This window comes from Protomyctophum parallelum, assembly GCF_964188405.1.
Source record: "Protomyctophum parallelum genome assembly, chromosome: 4".
In the NCBI taxonomy this organism is placed as follows: domain Eukaryota; kingdom Metazoa; phylum Chordata; class Actinopteri; order Myctophiformes; family Myctophidae; genus Protomyctophum; species Protomyctophum parallelum.
The window spans coordinates 17,041,510-17,056,509 of NC_139700.1; the positions used below are offsets into that span (position 1 = coordinate 17,041,510).

The following is a 15,000-nucleotide window of genomic DNA, read 5'->3' on the forward strand; positions in this document are numbered from 1 at the left end:
TGTGTGTGTGTGTTTGTGCGTGCGTGCGTGCGTGTGTTCCTCTGTGCGAGTGTGCGTCTGTGCTTACTTACTGTGGGCGAGTGCTACTCCTGTCCGCGGTAGTGATCTTGTGGTTATCGGCATGGTGACATATAATTCCCCTCATCCCACATGTTTGACTGAGAGTTACTAAGTGTTGCCATAAGCTCTCTGTAAGAATTATTTTGGGCCCAGATCAGGACATGAAACTGCCTTGAGCGGCATGATACAAAGGCTTTTATAGTCTCAGTCTCCCGCAATACTTAGCCTTGTTTACTCAAATCTTAACAAAAAACAAACCAGCAAAGTGTCTCTTATAGAGAGAGAAATTGTTCTGGCTTTTAATCAGGAACATTACATTACCGAGTCCTTATCCTTATCTCTATTGCACAATGTACATATCAGACCAGCAGAATGCTCTGGTGAAATTACGGAGGACTGTAACCCTGAACGCTAAATGGATTACAAAAATATCATCTTACACATGAGGAGTCGGACCCATTTCAAACATGCTTTTAACTTAAGTATAAAATGGTACAATATACGTCAACCTAAATAATGAACCAACACTAAAGCCGAAATGCGCTATAGGCCAAGATATCTAATATCTCTCCATGGAGGGATCATGTTGATCCAGTGCCATTAGGAACAGGCTGTATTTACTACAATCATTCATCTATAATAAATCCAATAAATCATAGAGCCACAGGATGTCTGGTTAAAGAAAGCCTCTCACACAGCTATACAGTGCAAGCTGACAGCTAACTGGATAGGAGCTCATGTCAGAGTTAGCCAGGGGGGATTTATTTTTCTCTCTCCAAAGGAAATCACTCGGAACCCTGTTCATCATCACATAATCACACTTCATAGAAGGTCAGATCAAAAACAACACTCAATCTGCACCAGTGACTCGACATGAAGTCTCAAATCTCAATGAAAGCAATTGTTGCGGTTGCGGTCATAGATTTGGGGAATAAAGAGGACATTCCAGGAGGAATTCCTTCCGTTTCATAATTGAGGCAAATCTCTTTGTGGGGGGAAAACAAGGAGGATGGATAAGATTCCAGGCCCCGAGGTCGGCCTGTCTGTCCGCATTCTGGCCGGGGCCCCAAAGCTGCTATCTATAAGTCTGAAAGCAGTCAGTAAGAGAATCCTGTGGGCGAGTGGTGGCGGAGAGGAAACACAATACAGCCAACGCCAGATAATAGTCTTGCGCTGCCTTTGTTAAAGAGCCCATTTTGTACGTTTAATGTTGCAGTTTAATCCTTCCGCTCTCTATCAATGAAAGACAGCCCTCAGCTACTTTACACTACAGTAGCAAGCGCATGTGTACCTGACACAGTGCCAGCTTGTGTCTGCTGCCTGTTTCACGCACGCACACACACACCAAACTGGCAACCCAGTTGGTTGCTTGGGTCACATGACCAGAAACAAGTAACAGGAAGCAGGTAACATAATTGTGTAGAGACACACAATGTTATGTAACATAATGTTATGTTTATGTTATGATACCGGCTGGTCGAGAGGACAGTGAAGCATGGCTTACTTAATAAATGAATGAAAAGTGTATATGACTCAATGCAGGTTGCCCTAACTAATAAGTTATAAGTTAGGCACACAACATTGGCGACGAGGATTAGTGTGGACGTTTGAAGACTGAGTTGAACTACTCTCAGACCATGACACGTTGGCTCACTTCGTTCGAGTTGTTTGCAGATGGAAAAGGACTAATAATAATAAAGGAGGGGATGGTGATGATGCCGCCACGGCTGTGGTGAAGCAGAGGAGAAGAGCTCTATACTTTTACTTGGTTGCCAAGACCAGACATCCAGGTGGAATTAATTAAATTAAAGTGTGTCCGGTGATCCAGCATGGCTCTACTTTTTAATTCTGCAGACTGCCTGCAAAGTGCAAGCATAAGGCGTCCAACTCCAAGCATCACTCAACAACAAATGGTAAGTTAAAAATAAAATGTATTAAATCCTCTCTCTGCACATGTGCGAGGGCGGCCACTATGGATCTTGCTTGGAGCGCCACCTAGGTCCCACCCGGCCCTGCACACACACACACATGCACGCGCCCACACACACATGCGCACGCACAGCTGAAGTAGGGGTTGGACTTGGGCAGCAGTGGTTCAGTGATTCTAGATCTGGGGTCTAATTCCATTCAAAAGAAATGGAAAAGTGTTGACAAGGTGATGATAATGATAACAACAAAACAACAAAGTAACCATACACAACACAACATTAGACAGGGAAATCTCGTGTGTGTGTGTGTGTGTGTGTGTGTGTGTGTGTGTGTGTGTGTGTGTGTGTGTGTGTGTGTGTTTGTGTGTGTGTGTGTGTGTGTGTGGTGTGTGTGTGCGTGTGCGTGCGTGCGTGCGTGCGTGCGTGCGTGCGAGACGTGCATGCATGCGCGTACGTGTGTCTGTAATGTCTGTGTGTAACCTAATAGCATCCTGAGGCTGGCAGATGGAAGTCAACAGGGCGTGACAAAAATGACTGACGGCCGTAAGTGCTCTCCCTTGTCTCAATTTGCCCTGAGGGTACGAAGGTATACACCTTTCCGTGCACTTAACACTTCTCAAGAGTTATACTGTCTGTCTCTTATACCGCTATACGGGAAGTGACTCTGTGGATAACATTTTCTCACCCCTGGGAAAGGCTGCACTGTTGGGGCAATAGATCGAGATCTATAGATTGCAATTTCATTTTGTGAAGAATCGTGAGAAATGGTACGTGCAGCACTAAGTTGGCTGTCCGATTCATTTGAGTGATTCTTTAAGAGAATTCTTGTGGAGGAAAGTCGAGATTCACAATTTGAGCAAGAATCGTGCAGCACTAGTGGTCAGTAGAGCTGCCACGGTGGTCAGTAGAGCTGCCAGCTCCAAAGAGATGAGAGGAGAGAAAAAGGTGAGGGGGTTTGTGAACCCAGCCGGGCTGTCTGTCTGCAAGTCATTGGCACCTAGCCGTTTGTGGACTCTCCAAACACACTATAGCATCAGAGTCCAAAGTAAAGGTACCATTCCCTGTGTGTTTTCTCTGACGGGTCATGGGAGATGGTGGTGGTCGTGGTGGTGATGGGGGTCTGGAAACCTCACCATATAAGGGGCGGGCTGCCGGTTTACAGTATATTCTGCAGAACACTGACTGTTTTAACAACTCATAAGACCTGCTGCAGAGTTTAGAGAAAGCACGCATTCAGTTTTCACTTTTCAACACTGTCCAGGAAGGGGGAAAAAAGCGCTCCCGGCACACACGCTCAGCAGAGCTTCAGGAATGGAGCAGCTGTACAGGCCTTTCACAACACGTACAGCACGAATATTGATGCTTTGATTCGTTTTATGGTAATGATGGATCCAGTGGTATAAAGTAACGTTAGTACATGTACTCAAGTGCAAGTACTCTCAAGAAGTACAACTGTATTTACAAGATATTGTATTTTTACTACACTATAATTATATGGTAGAGTATAAGACAACTTTAGTTGATCTCTTCTTAGATTTTGATTATTATTACCGGTATTACAAAACACATTCACCACTACATGCATTAACATTAACACTGCCATGCCATTTGAAAATAGAAGTTTTAACTGTGAGCAAATCTTTGAATATATTCTTTCGGGCGAACGTTTTTAACTCAAATGGGGGGGGGGGGGGCTGTAACAACATTATTTTCAGATGGGGTCGGCGGCCAATTAATTTTTGGGGTCCTTGACATGAAATAGTTTGAGAACCACTAACATAGAAACATAGGTTTTTCAGAAAGCTGTCATGATTTAGAAGACATTTTGTAGTAAAAGTAAAAGTAAAGTAAAACCAGTGACTGAGTACTTCTTCCATCACATAGGGATAGGGGTGAGGCACCCAAGTCACGTAGCCTCCATAGACACACACCCTCACCACCATTACCACAATGTGATCTCATTATCTTCTGCCTGCTTTCCAAGTCGCACCATGCAGTCCAGAGCTCTCACGGAAGTGAAACCGAGAGACATTCTTATAAAGTATGTGGTTTGATGGTCAGGAGCTTTTTTTTTTAACAATCTTGGTACAATAAGAATTTCTGGACTGTGATTTCATCGGCCGACGTTGGCCCTGACCTGTCCTCTTGGCCCTGGAGCGAGAGCTGTCTGCCAGAGCTGTCTGCCTGACAGCAGCTCCGTTGTTGTGACATAATGATTGGACGGTACTTAAAAGAACACAAATCACAGGAGTTTTTATTTTTTTTAATTAGAGTCTATCCTTGGCCGGGAGGCAGAAATTTGCTATGCATTATTTGACTGTCTCGTGCTAATCAAAACTACTGGAGCATTGCCAAAACTGCAAACTTGCAGGTCTGCTGCAGTTCTTTTGAAATAATGACAGCTAAAAACATGCTGTTTGCCGCTGCCATTTATTAGATTTATTTTTAAATTATTCTTCTGCACTGTAGTTATTCATTAAAAATAATAATTGTTTGTACTTATTTTTCTTCCTATTTGCTGAATGCAAATGTCCTTTTATAATGTGTTAAAAAGCACATTGACTTGCCTACACTTGCCATAATGCCTTACTTTACAGTTCTCTCTCACTTTCTCTCTTTTTAGCTTACTCTCTGCCAACCCCCCTGACTCCCGACCCCAAACATACACTATTACACTCTACCTCTTTCTGCCTGCCTTTGTCCAATTCCGTCTTTCTCCCTCAGCGTGTCAACCACAGCACAGTTCCTAGTAGGGTGTTAGATAAACCTTAAGCAGAGCGCTAGGCGGAGAAAGGGTCCTTGAAGCTGTTAGATATATGGCTAGGAGCAGAGTGGCTAAATAACCAGTCTACTAAACATTCATGACAGGGTCCTTCTCCTTCCCCACACACTACTCACTGACGAGCAAAACCATAGCATACACAAACATTCAATCGTACACTGACATCTGCAGTATTTGCACAACCATATATTGTTCAACGTTTAGGCAACATGCTCTTATTGCTTTGGACGTGAAGTGACGTGGGGTCAAAGTGCAAACTGTCAACTGATTTAATTATAGAGCACTAAAAGTATTTGGACAGATATATATAGTTTTATCAAGTTTGTAGCAAACCTCTAAGGTACAAAACCATAAACATCCCCAGGTTCTTGAAATCATCTCTGCAGGCTCTTTGCATGTAGTTCTGTCTCCCTCATCTGTAAGATTTAGGTGTAACCGTGCACTTAGTTACTACCATTCTAAGAGGTTGGCAGCATGGATAGTATGCAAAGGTCTTATATAAAACCAGTTTTAAATCATCATGCTTCTGTACAGTTGAATGTGCTTAACGATGAACATTAATAACTTAGCATTCAACACACATCCTTAATAGGAATAGGCACTACTAGGGAATCAGAGGAGGATTTTTGGGCCCCTTTTAATTTAAATGTTCTGTCCAAACATGAGCCCCCCCAACATTCTGAAAGTGCTATAACTCAAACTCATTGATATAGGCTATATAACTCATTATTGGTATGTATTATATCAGTCTGCACTTGTGACTTATCACAATAAATGTGCTGTTAATATAAAAAAATTCTATAGAGCCTATATTGAAAGACACAGTTTGTGTGGTCAAAGGAATCACAACTCGAAATGTCCATCTGGTGATTCTGTCACGCACTCACTCGCGCGCACACACACACACACACACACACACACACACACACACACACACACACACGCACACCATAATGAGCTATTGAGCTATTGGCACTTTCGAAAGCAGGAGAGGGCTATAGCTGAAGTCTGTCAACAAATAAAAAGTTTCCAAACTCTCCAACACTTCACCATAGATAACTTTCGCACATTTAATAAAGCATGCAGGTGAGATAATAAATTAATAATAGCCTACACAAAACTATATAAAACAATATCCACTAGCCTGTATAGCACTAGCAATCATGATATGGATTAAACAGTTAATGAAATGGCAAGGGGGGAAAAATGCTAGCTGGGTGGATGCCATCAAAAACATTATTCTACCCTGGCAACCCTGCAGCTACACAAACAGAAATCAATATGCTAGCCTAATTCTCCCCTTCACCTGATAGTTTAGCATTCTTCTTCAACAAATCGCAGCCTTAATTAACAACGGGGCTGGCAAAAACTATTTTATACAAAAATCAACCGCCTATAGCCTATAATAGTTTACCAGTTAACCATATAGGCTAAGAAAGATACGGTCCGCACCATGGACGTGACCTGTCCAGCCTCTCGGCTCTGCCTCAGACCTTAATTATCTTAATTATTCCAATCAGCTGCTTACCTGAAATCCGGAATTTGATCTTCACTCTAGCTGAGCGCAAAAAGTCTCAACACGTGTAGCGCGCAACTCCGTCTCTCTTCACTGTTGTTGCCTGGCGCACGGCGCTGCTTTACCCTACTGCACTGCAGGGCAGGGCAAGCCCTCCTCCTCCCCTATAAATGTGAACGGAATTAAATAAAATGTCTTTCACAACTTCCCCCTGTCAGTCACTTGCACAACCGAACGTTTTGCCAACGCTCGTGAACTCTCCGTGCACTCGCGCGCGCGCGTGTGTTGTGTGCAGTGTGGGTCGGATCACTGGATGAGTCGAATCTGTGCCAGGTCTCGCCCCGGGAGACAGACGGCAAACTCCCAATTAAATTATGCTGCTGCGAGAGGGGAGGCGTTAGAGGGTGATTCCTCCTCAGCATCTGTACCACTGCCAGATCTCCCTCTCTCTCTCTCTGGAGGACTCTGGAGGGAACTGCCCTGCTGTGGTCAACACACCACACTACAGTGCAGAAAGTAGACGGTAGAAACTAATGTCAAATCAGACTGACAACAAGTCCCTCAACTCGGTGCAGTTGAGTGGAATGCTCGACAATGAACTCCACTGTTTTCCCATGTGAAAAGTTAATTAAGTTGTCCAGTGATAGGTTCAACAACATTGATCATTTTATTTTCCTACCCCAACGGTTTACAGTAAACAGACAGTCCATGGATGGATAGGCCCTCCATCTAGATGTCCTCGTTAGCCTATATATTTTGCTCCTCCATGTTAGGCATGTTAGGTTAATAATCCAAATGTTTAAGAATTTATACTTGCTATTTAACTTTATATTTATATTTTCAGCGAAGGACACTGCACTGTCATACGGTAACTGTAGGCTATATATGGGGCTTAACGCTGATATGAGGATTGAGTTTGACTAGTGATGTGGTTGAACACAGAGATCACAAGTCATGTGGTCCTGGCTCGGCCTTATGACGAGCAGGACCCACAGCTGTGTTTGGGTTCAGAGAGGAGGCTCAGCAGGGTGGGATGTCTTCAATGTATGTCTCAGGCACACACGCACGCACACACACACACACACACACACACACACACACACACACACACACACACACACACACACACAGAGAGAGAGAGAGAGAACGTTGACTACGTTCCCACTAGTCCAGGCAATCTAGCCCATTTTAGACCCAAAAATCAGACTAATTAAAATAGTTTTTTTTTCAACAGATATCATTTCTATGAGGTGTCTAGAATAACATACTAAAAGTCCTAAGAAATCCTAGATGCGGAAATATGTTTAATTCTCATCAATTCAAGATGTGTGCTAATACCTCGAGAAAACTAAACACCCTAATGGGCCTTTTTTTTTCTTTTGTCCTATCACAATGAAACTTTCCACAATGAATCCTAACATGAAAACTAAACTTTTTTGTATTACAAGTTTCTCTGAAAATAAATTTGAATATGCAAATTAGCTTAATATATATTGAATATGCCCACATTTGCATATCACGAAAATTACTTTCCCCCAAAATGTATAATATTTACATTGTTGTTTGTTACTGATATCAAACACACTGATCAGACTTTCATGAACCATTTCATCAAAATATTGTGACTTCATAGAATAACACCATTCTGTATGTATGACAAATGCATAAATCCGTCAAATCTTCCTCCAACCATCCTACTGCTAATGGTTGATGGCAATGCTGCTTTTGGACTGGCCTCTAACCTGAAACCTGCCGGGCTTGGTTGTACCTACCGGGGGCATAACCCTAGTCCTCAGGGTCACAGAGGCACACAAGCCTCCCCACCACGACAAGGTAGCAACAACAGGGGAGGTTCCCCTGCTAACGTGGCCCAGGAAAGAGAAGTCTGGAACTCTCTGCAACCCGACTTCGGATGAGCGGATGAAGATGAATGGATGGATGAATTTGCAACACATTAGAGGGATTGTGACATTAAAAATAAATGAATTAATGTCACATGTGAAACCTTTAAGGAGTAGGAAACACAACATAATTGTAGCGACAGAGCTGTGTGATGGAGTCTACCTGGAGGAGACAGAGCTGTGTGATGGAGTCTACCTGGAGGTGACAGAGCTGTGTGATGGAGTCTACCTGGAGGTGACAGAGCTGTGTGATGGAGTCTACCTGGAGGTGGGAGAGGTGTGATGGAGTCTACCTGGAGGTGGGAGAGCTGTGTGATGGAGTCTACCTGGAGGAGACAGAGCTGTGTGATGGAGTCTACCTGGAGGTGGGAGATGTGTGATGGAGTCTACCTGGAGGTGACAGAGCTGTGTGATGGAATCTACCTTGAGGTGACAGAGCTGTGTGATGGAGTCTACCTGGAGGAGACATAGCTGTGTGATGGAGTCTACCTGGAGGTGGGAGATGTGTGATGGAGTCTACCTGGAGGTGGGAGATGTGTGATGGAGTCTACCTGGAGGTGGGAGATGTGTGATGGAGTCTACCTGGAGGTGGGAGAGCTGTGTGATGGAGTCTACCTGGAGGAGACAGAGCTGTGTGATGGAGTCTACCTGGAGGTGACAGAGCTGTGTGATGGAGTCTACCTGGAGGTGACAGAGCTGTGTGATGGAGTCTACCTGGAGGTGACAAAGCTGTGTGATGGAGTCTACCTGGAGGTGGGATAGCTGTGTGATGGAGTCTATAGGTGACAGAGCTGTGTGATCGAGTCTACCTGGACCTGTAGGTGACAGAGCTGTGTGATGAAGTCTACCTGGAGGTGGGAGAGCTGTGTGATGGAGTCTACCTGGAGGTGGGAGAGCTGTGTGATGGAGTCTACCTGGAGGTGACAGAACTGTGTGATGGAGTCTACCTGGAGGTGACAGAGCTGTGTGATGGAGTCTACCTGGAGGTGGGAGAGCTGTGTGATGGAGTCTACCTGGAGGTGACAGAGCTGTGTGATGGAGTCTACCTGGAGGTGACAGAGCTGTGTGATGGAGTCTACCTGGAGGTGACAGAGCTGTGTGATGGAGTCTACCTGGAGGTGACAGAGCTGTGTGATGGAGTCTACCTGGAGGTGACAGAGCTGTGTGATGGAGTCTACCTGGAGGTGGGAGAGCTGTGTGATGGAGTCTACCTGGAGGTGGGAGATGTGTGATGGAGTCTACCTGGAGGTGGGAGCTGTGTGATGGAGTCTACCTGGAGGTGGGAGATGGCCTGCAACAGCTTCAGGCGCGTCTGCAGAGTACAGGAACAAGAAGACTGGGATGGACTGAGACACTGCTGCAGCCAGAGGATGTCCTCCCAGAGGTAGGTCACCTGGCCTCTGTGACCCTGAGGACTATACCGGTGGGGGTTATGCCCCCGGTAGGTACAACCAAGCCCGGCAGGTTTCAGGTTAGAGGCCAGTCCAAAAGCAGTATTGCCATCAACCATTAGCAGTAGGATGGTTGGAGGAAGATTTGACGGATTTATGCATTTGTCATACATAAATTTGTCATACATATGAATGGTGTTTTTGATGTTATTCTATGAAGTCACAATATTTCGATGAAATGGTTTATGAAAGTCTGATCATTAACAAACAACAATGTAAATATTATACATTTTGGGGAAAAGTAATTTTCGTGATATGCAAATGTAGGCATATTCAATATATATTAAGCTAATTTGCATATTCAAATTAAGTTTCAGAGAAACTTGTAATACAAAAAAGTTTAGTTTTCATGTTAAGATTCATTGTGGAAAGTTTCATTGTGATAGGACAAAAGAAAAAATAATGCCCATTAGGGTGTTTCGTTTTCTCGAGGTATTAGCACACATCTTGAATTGATGAGAATTAAACATATTTCCGCATCTAGGATTTCTTAGGACTTTTAGTATGTTGTTCTAGACACCTCATAGAGATGATCTATGGTGAAAAAAAATCTATTTTAATTAGTCTGTCTGGAAATGCTACTTTGCCTGGACTACACTGTGCCTTCTAAGTAAACACAAATTTATTTGGACCGCGCAGACACAATATAGAGACAGGCACAAGTAGATTAACACATTTGTTTTGTTTTACTATCCACACAGGGGTCACGCCAAGTTATGATGAGACTTGGTGAGGAATACAGTTGTTTCTAATTTCTGCTTTACTGTGATAGAGTTAATTGGAGAGTGCACTTGGCAAAGTAACTGGGGTAAAAGCAACTGCCCAGCCCAACCACCGCCAGGAGGTTGAATCCTCTGCAGTGCATCAGGCTTGGCCGAGCATCTACTCAGTAGTAGATGCTCGGCCAAGCCCGATTCTACTGTAAATGAACACAAATAGATAGCCCATGTTCAAGGGAGGGAAGGAGGGCGGGTGGCTGATCGTCACAAAATATTCCTATACTTAACCTTAAAAATATGCCTAAACCTAATCTTATTCCTAAATGTAACCTCAGTAAAACTATGCCTAAACCTAACCTAACCGCCATCATCTTAAACTATTATTTCAACTCTCAGTATACAGTTGAGGGGCAGGCCCTCATTTTCATAGCCGAGTCATTAATATAGGCCTACAGCAGTAATTAAAATGCATGAATCAGAAGACTAAAATACTCAAAAAACTAAAAGTGTCACAGTACGCTCCTCTGCCCTTGGACTTTGACTATGTTTTGGGACTTATTACTTGTATTTGTGTTCTGTACCTTATTTTGTAGTTTTGTTCCTAGTGTTTCCCGTCTGCCTTGTTTGCTGTCTCCTGCCTTGTCTCACCTCCCTGTATTAGTGTAACACTAGCCACCTGTGTTCTGTTGCCTTTTAGCCTATCCCAGTGTTGATTGTGTGTTTCAGTTCACCTGTGTGTAGTTAGTCTTGTCTATATATATGCCCCAGTGTTTTCAGCTCCTTGTCAGTTCCTCGTCGTGAATGAAGTGGTCAGTTCCTTGTGTTTCCCTAGTTAGATATTCCAAGTCGTTCCTAGTGTGTGTTTTTGAGAATTAAAACCACTTGAGTCCTACACCTCCAGAACCACATCGTGACAAAAAGAGATTAAAAAAAATAACTATTTCCCTGAATAATTGACCCAATGATTTGTACACTCGTAGAGTTACAAATGGATACATGAGCATTGAGGATTGTAATGTGTACATCCACATGTGCAGGGGACAGCTAAGAGATGGCTGAATTATTTGCAAAAGGGAGGGAGGGGAGGTTGTGAACATAATCAAGCTATTCAAATAACCATTACAAAATGAAAAACAATATGAAGACAATAGAAATAATTTATTTTACCCAATAGATGTTAGATATCAGATAACTGTGTCCCCACGCTTTAATGGGCTGCAGTATCCCACATAATCACATAATATGATACACCAGTGCTCTCATGAATCTATTGTTGCCCTGGTTCATGGGTGTGACAGTGGGTCCAGTCCAGGTTACCTAAGGATCAGCAGGTTAGCACTGTCCTCCCTAACTGCCTGGAGGTTTTATCTCAGGGTGTGCCCTTCCTTGGAACAACACACACACACACACACACACACACACACACACACACACACACACATGCACACACACACACACGCACACGCACACGCACACACCTCACGCCAGACATTGCGCCATGGACTCCCTTGAGGATGGGCAGGGATGGAATGGACACCACCGGCCAATGTCTGTTTGTTTTACAAAATTATGTCGTCAATCCTGCTCATCACATTGTTCATACACCCCTCAATTCCTCACACACACACACACACACACACACACACACACACACACACACACACAGATATGCACACTCAGACACATGCAATGACACATGTGCAAAGCAGCAGACAGACAAATGCAAAACCACCCAACGCCCTATCCCATGATGCATTGAGTGCGAGAGAACGGCGTAGATTTTGTCTACTCAACAGACACGAAGCGAAACCCCAAGAGTGTCCTAATCCCTGGTCACTCCCATGCCGTGTTTAGGGTGTTATACAGGGGGATCAACCGCTCACTCTGAATGAGGTGGGAGCTCCGTGGTCAGTGCTTTCAGTCAAAATAGACCCCTTTCCCAAGTGCTGATGTTATCTCTGACCACAACGTGTATAGGTTGCATTACCCAAATGTAAACAGCAGAAGATCATTGCATCAGAAGAAGACGGCAACGAGAGAAATGTATTCTCTACAGCAGTGGTTTTCAACCCTTTTCATATCAATGTCCATTATTTATATAGCATTTGAGCCACGGTCCACGGACCACTGTTTGAAGATATCTTGCCTCTCAGACCCAAAACTAAAGAACATTTTGTTCACAATTCCATGCTGTATTGATGTTGGCACCATAGGAGAGACAACAGGCAAACATTGATCAAAATAATAATGATTTTACATTCTCTCTAAATGTGAAACGTCTTGTAATATAGATAATGTAACTCTCGAGAGCTCTGAAGCGTTAAAGACCTACAGTATAATGGTCAATTTTGTTACCAACTCTCCATCATTTAGCTGGGGAACACCTGGAACCCCCTCAAGGACCACTGGTTGAAAACCACTGATCTACAGCAAAGCCACATTTACTGTCTAGTCTGCTCTCTCTGTCTCTCTCTTTTGGGATTATTTTTTACAGCATATGAATTATACCATTCCACTTATATATATAGTATTATGTGTCTGGGACAAATACTGTACGTGACCTATAGACCTATATATATAGCCTACTACCACATTTTAAAGTTTGGTCTACGGTCCCTACAGTGCCTTACCACATCAACCATCACAAAATGCACCTGGTCGGCTGGAGGTGCGATTAAGGGTCTGAATCACGCCGTCCAAGTGAGTAAAACATTCTGTAAGAGTTGAGGTGATGTCTCGAGGAAGCAACTGTTATAAACGCATGCATTAACGTTCCATTAGTTGGGTTAGCGCTCCTCGTTTGTTTAGAGAAGGAAACAGCTTTTCGGAGTACATGCTTGTGGTGTCCCCGTGGGAGACAAAAGCCCTGCGTGCAGGCTCGACCCACACATATTAGTGTGTATTAGGGTGTATTAAGAACGCTGTGCAATTTGCGAGTAATTTCTGTCAGTAATCGTGGCGTAGATCTCCAGTGAGAAGAGGCAGTCGGCCAGCACTGGTCACCCAGGGAACAGTTATGGGACACACACAGAGAGGCACACACACACACACACACACACACACACACACACACACACACACACACACACACACACACACACGCAAGTACACGCATACTCTATGCACACTCTTATGTGAAGTTTAGTTAGAGGTTCAACATTATACCTCCAATACACTGATTAAGTAATCATAATTACTTGATAATGGGAGATACAATCCTCAACTGCACTCCCTGGGCTTCGAAACCACCAGAGCAGAGCAGCTGTAATTATCAATGATTATTACTTATCAATGATTATGAGGCAAGATTAATTAATTACAGTAGGTCCCAACAAGACATGCAGTTAGAGACGATTGGGAAACATTCTGTAGTGGTGGAACCATAGAACATTACACAAACCACCCACAGTAAAAGAGCAATGTTATGATACATTGTATGTTATATTATTATCTAATATATTCATATAGCACCTTTTGAAACAGAGTTATAGTACAAAGTGGTTCACAGAGAATCAAAAACACAACATCTGATCTCTAAAGGGAGAGCATTCCAGAATCTGAATGCGAAGGCTTGATCACCTTTTTTGGGGGGGGAAATGGGATGCTTTAGCTTTGTCTGACTCAGGATCTTTAATTACACTTTGGTAGCCTATGGCCCGAGGTCGGAAGGGGCCAGACCAGACCAGAGATGGCCTTGAAAGTAATAAATACAAATGTAAAATAAATCTTAAAAGTGATTGGAAGCCAATGCAAGAATGCCAGAATTGGTGAAAACTGATCATGTTATTATTGTCCATACTGGAATTTCTCTGCCTCATTGCCTGGGGATACGTAACAGTACGTTTTCAACTTGGAGGACAGACAAAGATATGACACATACTGTATAGGCACCTATAAACACAAATTAAACAGAGAAAAATTTAAATGTAAATGTATTCCATTCATAAGCCCAGTATTTTTAGGTGTAGGCCTATGTGTAATCTATCCTCCATTTGTGTAACTCTGCCATGAAGTTTTAGCTATGAATCATTTTTTAACTTTTCTGACATTTTTAAATCTAATATTACAATAATAAAACTAAAACTAACAATAACCAGCATTTTCCCAAAATAAATGCTAAATTAAACTAGCAAACTTGTAATGAATTATATGATATTTATGATAAACATAAAGTCAAAGCTAAATAATAAAAAGGCGAATGAAAAATTCAAAACTATTTTGTATTTTCTGTATTGTCAATTGTCAGTCGTTTCGTTTTCATGTTTGTCTGATTAAAAAAAAAAAAATTAAAAATTAAAACTAAACTACAAGGTTACTCACATGCGGCCGTCCATTCACCTCAAACACACACACACACACACACATACACACACACACACACACACACACACACACACACACACACTCACGCGTGCATGTGCATGTGCATGTGCATGTGCATGTGCATGTGCATGTGCAACACATACACAAACACTTACTGTACACTACTGTCTTAGTTTTATAGTATTTATCTGTAGTTTTCTATTGTGCATGACAGGTGAGTGTAAAACTGCTGAATGCATTGTGGAGGTGATGACAGAGAGCACAGTGAAGGTATATGGAGGTGTCAGAGTGCTTCCAGGTTATGGCTGTGTGTGTTAGGT

General features: G+C 43.0%; 1 protein-coding gene across 1 annotated transcript in view; it reads right to left on the minus strand.

The window, feature by feature from the left end:
* Positions 1-6,585, minus strand: part of sema3d (sema domain, immunoglobulin domain (Ig), short basic domain, secreted, (semaphorin) 3D) — a 58,489-nt gene extending 51,904 nt beyond the window's left edge. The window contains exon 1 of the mRNA XM_083763187.1: positions 6,299-6,585. The gene's annotated coding sequence lies outside the window, so the exon portion shown is untranslated. The remainder of the gene's footprint in view (positions 1-6,298) is intronic.
* Between the last annotated feature and the right edge of the window lie 8,415 nt (positions 6,586-15,000).